Here is a 16,549-nt window from a genome sequence, read left to right on the forward strand (position 1 = left end):
ATAGTTTTCCAAAACTCAATAAAATCTAAATTCTTCAGCCTGAAATTTAAAGACCTTTATCATCTGGTTTTGAGTTACTTTTTCAATTTAATCTTTTACGACTTCCCCACATTCCAGCCAAATTAAGAGTTTCTTTAAAATGTCTCTTAACTTCCTATTAGACCTGTCTCACTTCGAGCAAAAAGGCTCTTTAAAATTCATCTCACCGCCAGGCACGCTGGCTCACACCTATAATTCCAGCACTTTGGGAGGCCAAGGCAGGCTGATCACCTGAGGTCAGGAGTTTCGAGACCAGCCTGACCAACATGGAGAAACCTCGTCTCTACTAAAAACACAACAAAATTAGCTAGGCATGGTGGCGCATGCCTGTAATCCCACCTACTTGGGAGGTGGAGGCAGTAGAATCGCTTGAACCCGAGAGGCGGAGGCTGTGGCCACTGCACTCCAATCTGGGCAGTAAGAACAAAACTCTGTCTCAAAAAAAAAAAAAAGTAATAAAGTAAAATAAAATTCATCTGACCACACGCTCATACTGTATTGCTAAGGATGAAAGAACTATTCAGTATGTTTTCGGAACAATTCATCACTGAATAGCCTGTTCCACACCCTGAACTCTGGCTCTTCATTATCCTGAATGCGAACTCTGATCATACTTCAGCTGCCCTGCCAACAGCTTTATGTTAATGGTAAACTGTATGCTTCAGAATCATACTCTCATATATCAGACTTCCTGAGCTGTGTTCATGAGTAATTCTGGGCTGATTGCTTCATACTCTCTAGTTACTACTAGGCCCTTATTTCTTATCTTTTCTTTTTTTTTTTTTTTTTAATGGGGAGTCTTGCTCTTTCTCCCAGTCTGGAGTGCAGCGGTCCAATCTCGGCTCACTGCAACCTCCGCCTCCCAGATTCAAAGGATTCTCCTGCCTCAGCCTTCTGAGTAGCTGGGATTACAGGCGTGAGCCACCACGCCCAGCTAATTTTTTTTGTATTTTAGTAGAGATGAGGTTTCACCATGTTGGCCAGGCTGGTCTCAAACTCCTGACCTCAAGTGATTTGTCTGCCTCGGCCTCCCAAAGTGCTGGGATTACAGGTATGAGCTACCATACCCGGCCAACTTCTTATCAGTATTTATATTGTACAGAATTACATATTCTGTACAAAATTCACTTTTATACTTAATTTTACTACGCTAAAAGTCAGTGTTCATTATGAGAGTGGACACACTTAACCAGTCTGGGTAGTAACAGAGAAGTTACGCAGAACTGTGTTCCTCAAAGAAGACTGAAAATCAAAGTTAAGGTAATTCATCCCAAAGACAAACCATCTGCAAATAAGCATGAGTTGAACTGTACACTAACTGGATCCTGCTTTTCAAACTGTAGATATTTCAGTCAGTCATATCTGTGATGATTATATAAAGAGTAAATGTTATTACTTTCACTATTAACTATGTGGTCTAACAATCAACAAGGAGATATGTTTACATCAAACCAGGTGGTTGATAAATATTTCTTCAAATGTTAGACATTTTCCTTTATGCAAGAAGCTTGGGGGTTGGGGAGTACCTCCATTATAAAGAATTCCAAGTGGGGATCCAAATTTCTCTATTTTCTCAAATACTTAGTAAGGAGGCTACATACACACCCATTCTACTGAGATTCATGTGCCAAATGTTTCATATGTGTTTGCATTTTCATTTAAACCTTATATGATGTCGACATTATTACAACCATCATTTTACAAAGAAACTGAGCTTAACTAACTCACCCAAGATCATACAAACAGAAGTGCGCCAAGATGGGAATCCAAGAAGTGTGACTTCAAAGCCCCACAAGATTAAGTACTCCAAGTCTGAAGTACTTGCAGCAAATTAGAGGCTCCCAGGACATAAAACTATGCCACTGGAGTATTTCAAAGAGTATTTTAATTTATTCAATCATTCAATCATCTGTTTATATCAATATGAAACTTTATTTTATAATATGGGTCATAATCCAATTCTACTTTGATTTTGCTACTCAAATTGTTCCAGCTTTGGTCACCGGAAACTTTCAGTTGGTTCCTTTGCTCCTTTGACATAACCCCATTAATGTGAAATTTTGTTGTTTTTAGAGCACCTTCTTATTTTTTGGCACAAGATACTCAAGGTTCATCTTATATATATTTCCTGCCCCAATCACAGAATCAACCATTTCTCCAAGGAGCCCTAGTTTCTTTTACTGGAGAATAGTATTAGAAACTAAGATCCGGGGCCAGGTGTGCTGGCTCACACCTGTAATCCCAACGATTTGGGAGGATGAGGCAGGAGGACTGCTTGAGCCCACCAGTTCAAGACCAGCCTGGGTAACATAGGGAGACCCACCTCTCTATAAAAATAGAAAACTTTGACTGATTGCAGTGACTCACGCCTGTAATACCAGCATTTTGGGAGGCCGATCACTTGAGCTCTGGAGTTTGAGACCAGTCTGGGCAACATAGCGAAATCCCATCTCTATGAAAAATACAAAAATTAGCCACACGTGGTGGCGAGCACCTATAATCCCAGCTACCTGGGAGGTTGGGATGCGAGGATGGCTTAAGCCCGAGAGACAGAGGTTGCTGTAAACTGAGATTGCACCACCAAAACCCAGCCTGGATGAAAGGGCCAGACCCTGTCTCAAAAAAAAGGAAATAAAAAAAGAAAAAAATTAGATTAGCTGGGCATAGTGGCATACACCTGTGGTCCCAGCCCCAGCTATTTGGGAGGCTGAGGTGAGAGGATAGCTTGAGTCTGGAAGGTCATGGTTGCAGTGAGCATGCCACTGCACTCCAGCCTGGGTGACAGGTCAAGATCCATGTCTCAAGGAAGAAAAGAAACCAAGATCTGGGCACTAGGTGCACTCCTAGGTGTTGTTTCTTTCAACTTTCTCAGCTGACAAAGAATGGAAATATATCTGTGTATATTAACTCAAGTATGTACATATATCTACAAATATTTCTACATATAAACATGGAACTATTTTGCACTGGTATCTCCAATTTGAATCCATTACCACAAAGATTATTCTAGCCTCCTCACCTTGCTTATCTGTAAATTCCACTCCAACAGTGAAAAGCCTGCCTCCTGCCATCCATTTACTTAACTGTTCAATTGTAGTTACATACATAATCAGTAACACATTTTCATTTAAACCAGTATCAGAATTGTTAACCTCTACCCCTTTGGGATGTAACTTTATCAATTAAAGTATAAGGCTTATGTACAGTTCCTTTTGTCTTACAGAGTCCACTCATTTCCCAAGTTACTTAAAACAGCACCTTCCTCCCAATTAGCAAGATTGCTTCACACATTTGTGATAGTTTCTCCTGCCAAGGTTTGCATGCCTCAGAGGCCTTGACCTCTAAAAAAAATTTTTTTAACTTGCATACATTGAAGCTTACTCTTAGCCCAGAACAGCAGATCACACCTGTAATCCTAGCACTTCAGGAGGCCAAGGCAGGCGATCACTTGAGGCCAGGAGTTCAAGACCAGGAGTTTGAGACCAGCCTGGCCAACACGGTGAAACCCTATCTCTACTAAAAATACAAAAATTAGCCAGGCATTGTGGCACACACCTGTAATCCCAGCTACTTCGGAGGCTGAGGCAGGAGAATTGCTTGAACCCAGGAGGTGAAGGTTGCAGTGAGCCATGATCGTGACACTGCACTCCAGTATGGGTGACAGTAGAAGACTCTGTCATTAAAAAATAACTATCTAGGCCGGGCGTGGTGGCTCATGCCTATAATCCCGGCACTTTGGGAGGCCAAGGCGGGTGGATCATTTAAGGTCAGGAGTTCGAGGCCAGCCTGGCCAACATGGTGAAACCCCGTCACTACTAAAAGTACAAAAATTAGCTGGGTGCCCTGGTGGGCACCTGTAATCCCAGCTACTCAGGAGGCTGAGACAGGAGATCGCTTGAGCCTGGAAAACAGAGGTGGCAGTGAGCTGAGATCGTGCCACTGTACTCCAGTCTGGGCAACAGAGCGAGACTATGTCTCAATAAATAAATAATAGGCCGGGCATGGTGGCTCATGCCTGTAATCCCAGCACTTTGGGAGGCCGAGGCGTGTGGATCACGAGGTCAGGAGTGTGAGACCAGCCTGATCAACGTGGTGAAACCCCGTCCCTACTAAAAATACAAAAATTAGCTGGGCATGGTGGTGCACGCCTGTAATCCCAGCTACTAGGGAGGCTGAGGCAGGAAAATCGCTTGAACTCAGGAGGCAGAGGTCGTGGTGAGCCAAGATCGCATCACTGCACTCCAGCCTTGGCAACAGAGCAAGACTGTGTCTCAAAAAATAAATAAATAAATAAACAAACAAGCTTTACTCTTTGTGCTGTAAAGTTCTATGGGTTATGACAAATGCATAATGCCACGTGTCCACCATTACAGTATCAAACAGAATACTTTTATCAAGCAGTAATTTTAACTGAATTAAACAATACAACTTTCAGTGGAAACAGCATGGTAAGGAAGAAAGATGATGAAGTCAAGAGCTGTGAGGTGAATCCATTGAAAAGCCACAAACCGACGAGGACTGGCAGCTACCCACTCTGGGTCTCAATAGTTCCACTGTTAAATGGGGGTTCAATTCAACTAACAATATATAGCATTTATTAAACATTATGTATCAGCAATGGTGCTACGCACATCACATGGATTGCCTCATTTATATCTAACAACACTATTCAGTAGACACTGAGACAGCAGGACATCCACCCTCAGAACAGGAACCTTTGTACAAAACAGAAAATTAAATAAGGGTGATGTTGAAAAACGCAAGAATATGTGGGATCAGAAGCACACCCAGTGCCACACCATGGAAAAGGGAGGCCAGCAAAAGACTGGGCCAAATCTCCACAGTCTCTTTGGAAAGAAGACAGGTCAGGCTATTGGATTCACTTACACAGATGCCAGTAAGAAAAAAAGCATCGCCTAGGAGGAGGATACACTGATATAGTATTTGGAGAATCCTAAGAAGTACATTCCTGGAACAAAAATGATCTTTGCCAGCATTAATAAGGCAGAAAAGGACAGATCTGACAGCTTACCTCAAAAAAGCTACTAATGGCTAGGAACAGTGGCTCACGCCTGTAATCCCAGCACTTTGGGAGGCCGAGGCGGGCAGATCACTTGAGGTCAGGAGCTCGAGACCAGCCTGGCCAACATGGTGAAACCCCATCTCTACTAAAAATACAAAAATTAGCTTGGCATGGTGGTGGGCACCTGTAATTCCAGCTATTAGGGAGGCTGAGGCAGGAGAACTGTTTGAACCCGGGAGGCAGAGGTTGCAGTGAGCCGAGATTGCCCCACTGCACTATAGCCTGGGTGAAAGAGTAAGACACCTCAAAAAAAAAAAAAAAAAAAAAAAAAGTACTAATGAGTAATTGATCACTGCCATATTTATTACAAAATAGAAATGTCTGGCCAGGCACAGTGGCTCATGGCTGTAACCCTAGCACTTTGGGAGGCTGAGGCAGGTGGATCACCTAAGGTCAAGAGTTCAAGATCAGCTTGGCCACATGGTGAAACCCCGTCTCTACTAAAAATACAAAAATTACGCCAGGCGCAGTGGCTCATACCTATAATCCCAGCACTTTGGGAGGCTGAGGCGGATGGATCACCTGAGGTCAGGAGTTTGAGATCAGCCTGGTCTACATGCTAAAACCCCATCTCTACTAAAAATACAAAAATTAGCCAGGTGTGGTGGCAAGCACCTGTAGTCCTAGCTACGCAGGAGGCTGAGGCAGAAGAATCACTTGAACCTAGGGGTGGAGGTTGCAGTGAACCGAGATAGTACCACCGCACTCCAGCCTGGACAACAGAGTGAGACTCCATCTCAAAAAGAAAAAAAAAATGGCCAGGCATGGTGGCGAGTGCCTGTAATCCCAGCTACTGGGGAGGCTGAGGCAGGAGAATTGCTTGAATCTGGGAGGCAGAGGTTGCAGTGAGCTGAGATCATGCTACTGCACACCAACCCAGGCGACAAGCAAAACTCCGTCTCAAAAAAAAAAAAGAAAGAAGAAAAAAAAGAAAACTGGCTGTGGTTAAACGAATATAGTTGGTTTTTTGGATTTTATTTTTATTTTTATTTTGAGACGGAGTTTCCCTCTGGAGTGCAGGGACGCAATCTTGGCTCACTGCAACCTCCACCTCCAGGGTTCAAGCGATTCTACTGCCTCAGCCTCCCAAGTAGCTGGGACTACAGGCACGCGCCAGCACGCCCAGCTAATTTTTGTGTTTTTAGTAAAGATGGGATTTCACCATGTTGGCCAGGATGGTCTCGATCGCTTGACCTCATGATACACCCGCCTCGGCCTCCAAAAGTGCTGGGATTACAAATTTAAGCCACGGCACCCGGCCTCTTTTATTTTTTAGACAGGGTCTCGCTTGTCATCCAGGCTGGAATGCAGTGGCAGGATCACAGCTCACTGTAGCCTTGACCTGCTGAGCTCAGGCGATCCTCCCATTTTAGCCAGCCTCCAGAGTAGCTGGGACTACAGGCATGCACCACCATGCCCAGCTAATTTTTTTCTGGAGATGGGGTTTTGGCATATTGCCCAGGCTGGTCTCAAACTCCTAGACTCAAGTGATTTGCCTGCCTCGGTCTCCCAAAGTGCTGAGATTACAGGTGTGAGCTACCGTGAAGGTCTTGGTTTTTATTTTAACAGTAATTCCAATTAAGTAAATGATACCACTGTTTTCCCCTTCTAAAGATATGACTGAACTTCATTAGTAATGTTCAACTTTTCATCAAGATGGTGAATGCCATCTTAAAACCTACAGAAGATTGGCTTTATATTTAGATTTATATAACTGGTTACGTTAGCACACGTAAACACTGGCAAAATTCCTTCACTGTCTCAGAACCAAGCACAATTCACCTGTGTTTTGTTTTTATTTGCCTCTTAAAGGAAAGGGCTGATGATAAGGCAGCAATGTCTACACTTTTGGCCTTAACTATGCCAAGCTAATTAGAATTCCTTGTAACTAAAATGGTTCCTTTTACTTACTGAAAAGCACTTTAGGGTGTGGTTTATGTGTAATATCAAATAAGGAACAGTTAACGCTTAAAAAATAAAATAGACCAGCCACAGTGGTTCACGCCTATAATCCTAGCACTTTGGGAGGTAGAGGCAGGCAGATCACCTGAGGTCAGGAGTTCCAGACCAGCCTGGTCAATATGGTGAAACCCCATCTCTACTAAGCATACAAAAATTAGCTGGGCATGATGGCAAATGCCTGTAGTCCCAGCTACTCAGGAGGCTGAGGCAGGAGAATTGCTTGAACCCGGGAGGCGGAGGTTGCAGTGAGCCAAGATCGTACCACTGCACTCCAGCCTGGCAAAAGAGCGAGACTCCGCCTCAAAAAAAATGATTTTTTTTTAAATGGTCTGGCCTGTTCTTAAGCCTTAACAATCTTATTCACTAAGAAGTTTCAAAAACAGGCCAGGCACAGTGGTTCACATCTATAATCCCAGCACTTTGGGAGGTCAAGGTGGGTGGATCGATCATGACGTCAGGAGTTTGAGACCAGCCTAGCTAACATGGTGAAACCCCGTTTCTACCAAAAATACAAAAATTAGCCGGGTGTGGTGGTGCAAAATCCTAGCTACTCGGGAGGCTGAGGCAGGAGAATCCCTTGAACCTGGGAGGTGGAGGTTGCAGTAAGCCGAAATCACACCACTGCACTCCAGCCTGAGCTACAAGAGCAAAACTCTGTCTCAAAAAAAAAAAAAAAACCTCTTTGCCGGGAGGGGGAAAAATACCTCTTGCCCAACAGAATAGGTGTCTTCAGACTACAAAGGGGTCCAAGATACATTAAAAAATGTTAAGAACCCTGCTCTGGAGGGAATAGCTCTGTTGCCCAGGCTGGAGAATAGCTCTGTTGCCCAGGCTGGAGTGCAGTGGCACAATCAGGGTTCACTGTAGCCTCAACTTCCCGGGCTCAAGCAAACCTCCCATCTCAGCTTTCCAAGTAGTTGAACTACAGGTACACATCACCCTAGTCCAAAAATTTTATTTTCTGTAGAGATGAGGTCTCACTATGTTGACCAGGCTGGTCTCAAGCTCCTCAAGCTCATGTAATCCTCCCTCCTCTGCCTCCCAAAGTGCTGGAATTACAGGTGTAAACCACTAGGCCTGGCCGAAAATACTCTTCAAAATATTTATGGGGAAGGCAGAAGGACTGTAACAAAAACAGAATACTGATTCTGTCATTTACTGGCTATGTGATTTAAGTTGGTTTCAATTTTCTCATCTGTAAAATGAGGATAACTACCAGCAAGTTTCATGAGAATTAAAATGATAATATATAAGGTATCTACCATACTGACTCACAAAAGTTGTGATATTAGTATCTGATATTAGTATGTGATACTAGTATTGATATTATCTGATATCAGTATCTGATATTAGTATTGTCTGATATTAGTATGCCCTTCTCATTCTCTACATGCTATAGCCTATCATATCAAGATTTTGATACTTAAGATCCAACTTTAAAACTTTTCAACTGTTGGCCGGGCACAGTGGCTCACACCTGTAATACCAGCACTTTGGGAGGCCGAGGCAGGAAGATCATAAGATCAAGACATCGAGACCAGCCTGGCCAACACAGTGAAACCCCGTCTCTATTAAAAATACAAAAATTAGCCAGGCGTGGTGGCATATGCTGCTTGGGAGACTGAAGCAGGAGAATTTCTCGAACCCAGGAGGCAGAGGCCGCAGTGAGCCTAGATCGTGCCACTGCACTCTAGCCTGGTGACAGGGCGAGACTCCATCTCAAAAAAAAAAATAGAAACTTTTCAACTGTTTTCCTACAAAAACTCGGTCTCCTATTAACACTAACCCACTCTGTCCACTCTAAAATCCACTGCGTCCTAGCATTTACATTTCATGTGTATTTTGTCGTTGTTGTTGTTGTCGAGCCAGCTTGGGCTCTTGTCGTCCAGGCTGGAGTGCAGTGGCTCGATCTCGGCTCACTGCAATCTCCACCTCCTGGGCTCAAGCCATCCTCCCACCTCAGCCTCCCAAGTAGTTGGGACTACAGGTGCACATCACCATGCTTAGCTAATTTTTGTACTTTCTGTAGAGACAGGATTTTGCCATGTTGTCCATGCTGATTTCAAACTCCTGAGCTCAAGCAATCCGCCTGCCTAGGCCTCCCAAAGTGCTGGGATGACAGGTGTGAGCCACCAAGCCTAGCCTATTTAATGTGAATTTGTAGGCTGACATATAAAATCCCCTAGCCAGTTTTTTTGTTTGTTTGTTTTGTTTTGTTTTGTCGAGATGGAGTTTGCTCTTGTTGCCCAGGCTGGAGTGCAGTGGTGTGATCTCGGCTCACTGCAACCGCCGCCTCCCAGGTTTAAGCGATTCTCCTGCCTCAGCCTCCTGACTAGCTGGGATTACAGGTGTGTGCCACCACGCCCAGCTAATTTTTTGTATTTTTGGTAGAGACAGAGTTTCATCATGTTGGCCAGGCTGTTTTCGAACTCCTGACCTCAGGTGATCCACCCGCCTCAGTCTCCCAAAGTGCAGGGATTACAGGCATGAGCCACCGCACCCAGCCAACAAACTTTCATTAAGTGAACTTCTAATACCACAGCTTATAATTTGTTTTGTTTTGTTTCTAGAGACAGGGTCTCGCTCTCCGCCCAGGCTTGAGTGCACTGGCACAATCATAGCTCACAAGGGACTCAAGTGATCCTCTTGCCTCCTGAGTAACGGACTACAGGCTTGAGACACCATACCCAGCATCATAGCTCTTGATTTGTTGCTTTGGCTTAATCACATTTCCACCTTGATGTACTCAAAATGTTTTTATTAGTCATAAACTTTTCTAATCACATTTGTGCTCACTACAATTATTTCCTATCACAATTTACAGACTTTCAAAAATTGATTCAGTTTCTACTGAAATAAAATGTAGAGGAAAAGAACACAGTAAACAAAAACGATGGAATTTAATCCCTTAAAAACAAAATTCATTTTAAAGTCTAGAAGGTATGCAACTTTTACCACACATAATGATTTCAAATTGTTTTACAGGAGGAGCAGCTTGGAAATTTCAAACATAAAATGCAACTGCAACAGAATATTATTAGGCATTAAAAGCGAATGAGGCCATGTGCGGTGGCTCATGCCTGTAATCCCAGCACTCTGGGAGGCCAAGGCAGGCCGATCACTTGAGGTCAGGAGTTCGAGACAGGTCTGGTCAACATGGTGAAACCACGTCTCTTCTAAAAATACAAAAATTGGCCGGGTGTGGTGGTGGCCGCCTGTAATCCCAGCTACTCGGCTGACACACAAGAAGCGCTTGAACCTGGGAGGCAGAGGTTGCAGTGAGTCGGGACCGCCCCATCGCACTTCAGCCTGGGCGACAGAGTGAGACTCATTCTCAAAAAAAAAAAAAAAAAAAAAGAATTAAGTCCCGATATATGCTACAACATGGATGAACCCTGAAAACACCATGTTAAGTGAAACAAACCAGGCAAAGAAAGATACATGTTGTATGTTTCTTTTTTTAGGCAATCTAGGCAGAAAACATATTAGTGGTTACCTGAGGCTGGAGAGAGAGGGAATGGGGAGTGACTGCTAAATGGCTTCCAGAGATTCTTTTTTAGGGTGATTAATTTTAGGGTGATTAAAATAGTGGTTGATAGCTACAGAACTTAATAAATATAGTTTTAGAAAATCACTGAATTATACACTTTAGAAACCTGAATCTTTTGGTATTTGAATCATATTTCAATAAAGCTATTATTTAATTTAAATTGCCAGTGAAAAGCCACAATAATTTTGTGAAGGAAATAATGAAAGTCACTGACTGGAAAACTAACCTGTGACGTTAGCCAGGTCAACCTCCAAATTCCTTCCCCCATTTCTAACAAGTACATCAAACTAGAGACAGTGTGTGAATCAAAGAATTCCAGGCACAGTTGGCTGTTAACTAGAATAGTAAGTAAGTGGCTTCCTAGGCTCTGTCACTCCTAAACTGTAGGGGGCTTCCAGCCTCGGAGATTACGGAAGTAGTACTTTTCATTAGCAAGCTCAAAAAGAAGTGTCAAAATAGGATGACACTTTCCTAGTCGCTCTGCAAAAACCTAAAAAACCAGAAGGGGTGTCATCTAGACACTCCTAAGTCTATGCAGGTGTCAGCCTGCCCTAACCCAACACGAGCCAGCAGCGTGCACCATTCAACCACATCTTAACTTGCCCCTTACAAATTGACACTTACACTAACAAGTCCTTAGATCTCATTTGTTTAAAATGACAGATATACAACCCTCACGGGGTTCCCACTCAAGGCCTTCCAGCCTCCGCCCTGCCCCTGCCCACCCCCAAACCTACACACGTGTTAGCCCGACACCGCCCCACCGGGTCCCACGTGCACCTGGTCTAACACACTCCCCACGTGTGGGCGCCCCACGGGCTTCCTCAGGTAGCTGAGGTCACCGCATGACCCCCGGTCTCCAGAGATATGAGACGGGAAGGACGAGGCCCTAGTCACCGAGGTCCCAACCCTGCGGGGAGTGTCCACACCCATCCTCCATACTAACCCCAACAAATGCAAGGGCCGGGGGCGACGGCCCCTTTAAGACGCGGCCCAGTTGTCGCCCGCAGAGAGGGGCGCAACAAGACCTACACAACCCCCTCTCCGTTCGCCCGCCCACGTCTAGTCGCCTCACCTCGGGCCGCCTGGCCCCGCCGCCGCGACGGCGGCGGAGGGGGGGCGGGGTGCGGGCGGGGTCCGGAGGGGGGGGTCGCCCCGCCGACGGTGGAGCCGCGGTTCGCTCTCTGAGGCCGTGGGACGGTGACTGCGTTGGGCGTGGACGCTCCTAGCTCGCTCCCTCCGCGGCTCCTGGGACCCCAAGATGGCGGCGGCGCTGAGGCGGCTGCGGGCGCTGGGCCGGCGGCGGCGGCGGCCACTTTCACTCACTGAGAGGAGCGGAGCAGGGACACGGGGAGCCATGGCGGGGGGGAGGAGAGGCGCCATAGCCAGGCCAGAACAATCGAGCCGCTACACGGGTGGCTTACCCCCGCCCCGCCCACACTCACTGCTCGTCGCCTGCCCGTGGCCACCCGCAGTGCCGCTGCCGTCGGCCTCGCGCAGCTCGCACCCCGCCGCTGCCACCTGACGCCCCGTGCGAACCGGGGTTCGAGGGGAGACCCTGATCCATGCCATCTGAGTACAGATTGGTCGGGGCTGGGACTGGCGAAGATTGCCGAAAGGCGGCGGGGAGGAGGAGGAGGATGTCATCGCTACAGTGAGCAAGCAGATCTCGCGGGAGGAAATGTCGCGAGAGCTTTTCAGGCCCGCAACCGCCGAAGCAAGGTTACTTTTCCCGGAAGTAACGTCAATCGAAACCGCCCGGGATCCTGGGATATTTGTTCCCGCAGGCTAGAGGTGGGAAGGTGCAGCCGAATTGATAGATCTCTTGAGGGGAAGGAGAAGCTCATAGCTGGTATTTTATTACCAGTTTCTGACCCCTTTGGATGGGGTTGTAGATTGTCGGGGAAGTGCCGGGAAGTTCGACTACCATACAGTGATTAGTTTGGGGCTCCCATTTAGACTCTGGGACCAAGAGCCCTAGAGGTTAGGTAAGACAGCAAGTTAGATAAGATGTCTATGTGAAGGTTGTAGGATACAAGGACTTGGGAACACGCAGACCTGTTATCGGAAATGCCAGCCTGTTCTCACATCCATACAGTGTGCCTTTGAAAAGTGAATAATTACTTTTACCTGTGCCAACTCTACAATTTGAGTCCACTGCCACCCACATTTACTAAACTTGGGGTCTCGCTATGTTGCCCAGTCTAGTGGGCTGGTCCCAGTCTCCTGGCCTGTAGTGATCCTCCTGCCTGGAAGGATCACCTCAGGCCAAACGTCTTAGAGCAGCCCATTAGACTGGTCAACATAGCAAGACCCCGTCTCTACGAAAGAGAAAACGTAATACACGTAATCGACCCAACCACCAGGATGTGTGGTGAGAATTGCCTAGTGTAAGGCCTAGGTGTAGATAAGAGTTAGAACTTTCTAAAAGTTAAATGTGCTGTTATTTCAGTTCCTTTGGGTGTCATTGTTTAATCCATTTCAATCTGGCCCTTAGCATTTAACCGAAAAGTACTTTATTACGGTCATCAAGTAGCCTTCTTGTGCTGAGTTAACTGACCTTTAAAAAGTTAAATTTGTGGCCGGGCGCGGTGCCACACGCCTGTCATCCCAGCACTTTGGGAGGTCAGGCAGGCGGATCACCTGAGGTCGGGAGTTCGGGCCAGCCTGACCAACATGGTGAAACCCCAGCTCTACTAAAAATACAAAATTAGCCAGGCGTGGTGTCGCATGCCTGAAATTCCAGCCAGTTGGGAAGCTGAGGCAGGAGAATCGCTTGAACCCTGATGGCAGAGGTTGCGGTGAGCCGAGATCGCGCCATTGCACTCCAGCCTGGGCAACAAGAGCGAAATTCCGTCTCAAAAGGAAAAAAAAAAAAGTTATATTTGCAAGCCGGGCGCGGTGGCTGTAATCCCAGCACTTTGGGAGGCCGAGGCGGGTGGATCCACTTGAGGTCAGGAGTTCAAGACCAGCCTGGCCAACATGGCGAAAACCCATCTCTACTTAAAAGAAAAAAAAAAAGAAATTAGCCAGGCGTGGTGGCGGTCACCTGTAATACTAGCTACTCGGGAGTCTGAAGCAGGAGAATCTCTTGAACCTGGGAGGCAGGGGTTGCAGTGAGCCGAGACTGAGCCACTGTACTCCAGCCTGGGACAGAGCGAGACTCTGTCTCAAGGACAAAAAAAGAAAAAAAAAAACACCTTAAATTTGCTTAAATGCATGGCCAGGCACGGTGGCTCACACCTGTAATCCCGGCACTTTGGGAGGCCGAGGTGGGCAGATCACGAGGTCAGGAGTTCGAGACCAGCCTGACCAACCTTGAAACCCCATCTCTACCAAAAATACAAAAATTAGCTGGGCATGATGGCGTGCGCCTGTAATCCACCCAGCTACTCAGGAGGCAGGGGAATCGCTTGAACCCAGGAGGTGGAGGTTGCCGTGAGCCGAGATCTAGCCATTGCACTCCAGCCTGGGCGACAGAGCAAGACTCTGTCTTTAAAAAAAAAAAAAAAAAAAAGTGCTTAAAGGCAAAAGTACAATATATAGTTGGCCCTTATATCTGCGGGTTCAGTATCCATGGATTCAACCAACAGCAGATCAAAAATACTCAAAAAAAAGGCCGGGCGCAGTGGCTCACACCTGTAATCCCAGCACTTTGGGAGGCCAAGACGGGGTAGATCTTGAGGTCAGGAGATCGAGACCATTTTGGCTAACACGGTGAAACCCCGTCTCTACTAAAAATACAAAAAATTAGCCAGGCCTGTAATCCCCAGCACTTTAAGAGGCTGAGCTGGAGTGTCGTTTGAAGCCAGGAGTTAGGTAGAGATCAGCTTGGGCGACAAAAGAAGACCCCATTTCTACCAAATATTCAAAAAATAAATAATAACTCATTTCAGAATACACTATAATTATTTGCATAACATTTGCATTGTATTGATATTATAAGTAATCTAGAGATTATCTAAAGTGTATGGGAGGATGTGTAGGTGATATGCAAATGCTACACCACTTTGTCACACACACCTGTAATCCCAGCACTTTGGGAGGCTGAGGCAGGCAGATCACGAGGTCAGGAGATCGAGACCATCCTGTTTATCACCGTGACACCCCGTCTCTACTAAAAAAGTACGAAAATATTAGCCGGGCGTGGTGGCGGGTGCCTGTAGTCCCAGCTCCTTGGGAGGCTGAGGCAGGAGAATGGCGTGAACCCGGGAGGCGGAGCTTGCAGTGAGCCGAGATCAGGCCACTGAACTCCAGCCTGGGCGACAGAGCCAGACTCTGTCTCAAAAAATAATAATAATTAAAAAAAAAAAAAAAAGTTTTAGCCAGGAACTAATGCGATTGATTTCTTACATGAGGAGAATGGAAGAAGGGAAGGAATGGGAATTATGTAGCAGGATTGAGGCAGAAATGGCAAAGTTTCCAGCCTGGGTAACAAGAGCAAACTCTGTTTCAAAAAAAAAAAAACAAACTAGAAACCACAGAAAGCAACCTGAAAGAACTCCTAATGGCCAAGGCAACAAAGTAAATCATAATAGCATTGGATCATGAACCATAGATGAACCATATATATTAATTTTAATATTCATTCTGATATAAGTAAATATCTGATATAAATACCAATATAAATAAATTAGAAGAAAGAAGAAAAGAATGCTCTTTCTTAGAGTAGAATTTAGTTAGTAAATGTGGAAGGAAAGAGGGATAACAAAACTCACCATTAGACAAACACTACAGTAATCACTGCTGCAGACAAGATCCACTAAGGGATGCTAAAATAGTGGTTAAAAATTTGTGGTGAAACAGGATTTGCATAGATTCAAAGCGTCTCACCCAAGATACATTTTAGCACAAAGGGAAAGACAGTAACTTTATAGTGGTGAAACTCAGCAGAAACCACCTTAACCAACCAATCAAGGTAAACAAGTAATAAGATATGTTTACATCCTGAACCCCTTAATATTCTGCATTGAGAAAGACCCAACATAATTTCTGTGGTATTCTTACCAAATATTCATAACCACATTCCATTCATGAAAAAAACACCACACTATTTCAAATTCAGGGACTTATACCACAAAATAATTGATCAATACTCTTCGAAACCATCAAGGTCATGAAAGACAAGGAAAGACCCAAGGACCCTCAGAGACCTACAGACTAAGGAGAAATAACAAGTAAATGCAACGTGGAGTCCTAGGAGGGAACCTGGAACAGAAACTGGACATCAGTAGAAAAACTGATGACACTTGTATAAGTTTTTTAACGTGGTTCGTAGTATTGTATCAATGCTTACTTCCTCGTTTTAGAAACGAGGTTAGGTTAGGGTTAGGTATTATTGACTGGGCACAGTGGCTCACACCTGTAATCCCAGAACTTTGGGAGGCTGAGGTGGGTGGATCACCTGAGGTTGGGAGTTCAAGACCACCCTGACCAACATGGAGAAACCCCGTTTCTACTAAAAATACAAAATGAGCCAGGCATGGTGGCGCATGCCTGTAATCCCAGCTACTCAAGAGGCTGAGGCAGGAGAATCACTTGAACCCGGGAGGCAGAGGTTGCGGTGAACTGAGATCGTGCCATTGCACTCCAGCCTGGGCATAAAGAGTGAAACTCCATGTCAAAAAAAAAAAAAAAAAAAAGAAAGAAAGAAATTGTACTGTTGTGGCCAGGTGTGGTGGCTCATGCTTATAATCCTAGCACTTTGGGAGGCCACGGTCGGTGGATCTTGGTCAGGAGTTCGAGACCAGCCTGGCCAACATGATGAAACCCCGTCTCTAATAAAAATACAAAAAATGAGCCAGGCCTGGTGGCACATGCCTGTAATGCCAGCTACTTGGGAGGCTGAGGCAGGAGAATCACTTGAACCCAGGAGGTGGAGGTTGCAGTGAGCCAAGATCCGCACCACTGCACTA

At 45.6% G+C, this 16,549-nt stretch overlaps 1 protein-coding gene across 1 annotated transcript in view; it reads right to left on the reverse strand.

Annotated features, from left to right (window-relative positions):
• Positions 1 to 11,767, reverse strand: part of INO80 (INO80 complex ATPase subunit) — a 137,815-nt gene extending 126,048 nt beyond the window's left edge. Inside the window, exon 1 of the mRNA XM_050799374.1 lies at positions 11,710 to 11,767. The gene's annotated coding sequence lies outside the window, so the exon portion shown is untranslated. The remainder of the gene's footprint in view (positions 1 to 11,709) is intronic.
• Between the last annotated feature and the right edge of the window lie 4,782 nt (positions 11,768 to 16,549).

The sequence above is a fragment of the Macaca thibetana genome, chromosome 7, assembly GCF_024542745.1.
Source record: "Macaca thibetana thibetana isolate TM-01 chromosome 7, ASM2454274v1, whole genome shotgun sequence".
NCBI classification, from domain to species: Eukaryota; Metazoa; Chordata; class Mammalia; order Primates; family Cercopithecidae; genus Macaca; species Macaca thibetana.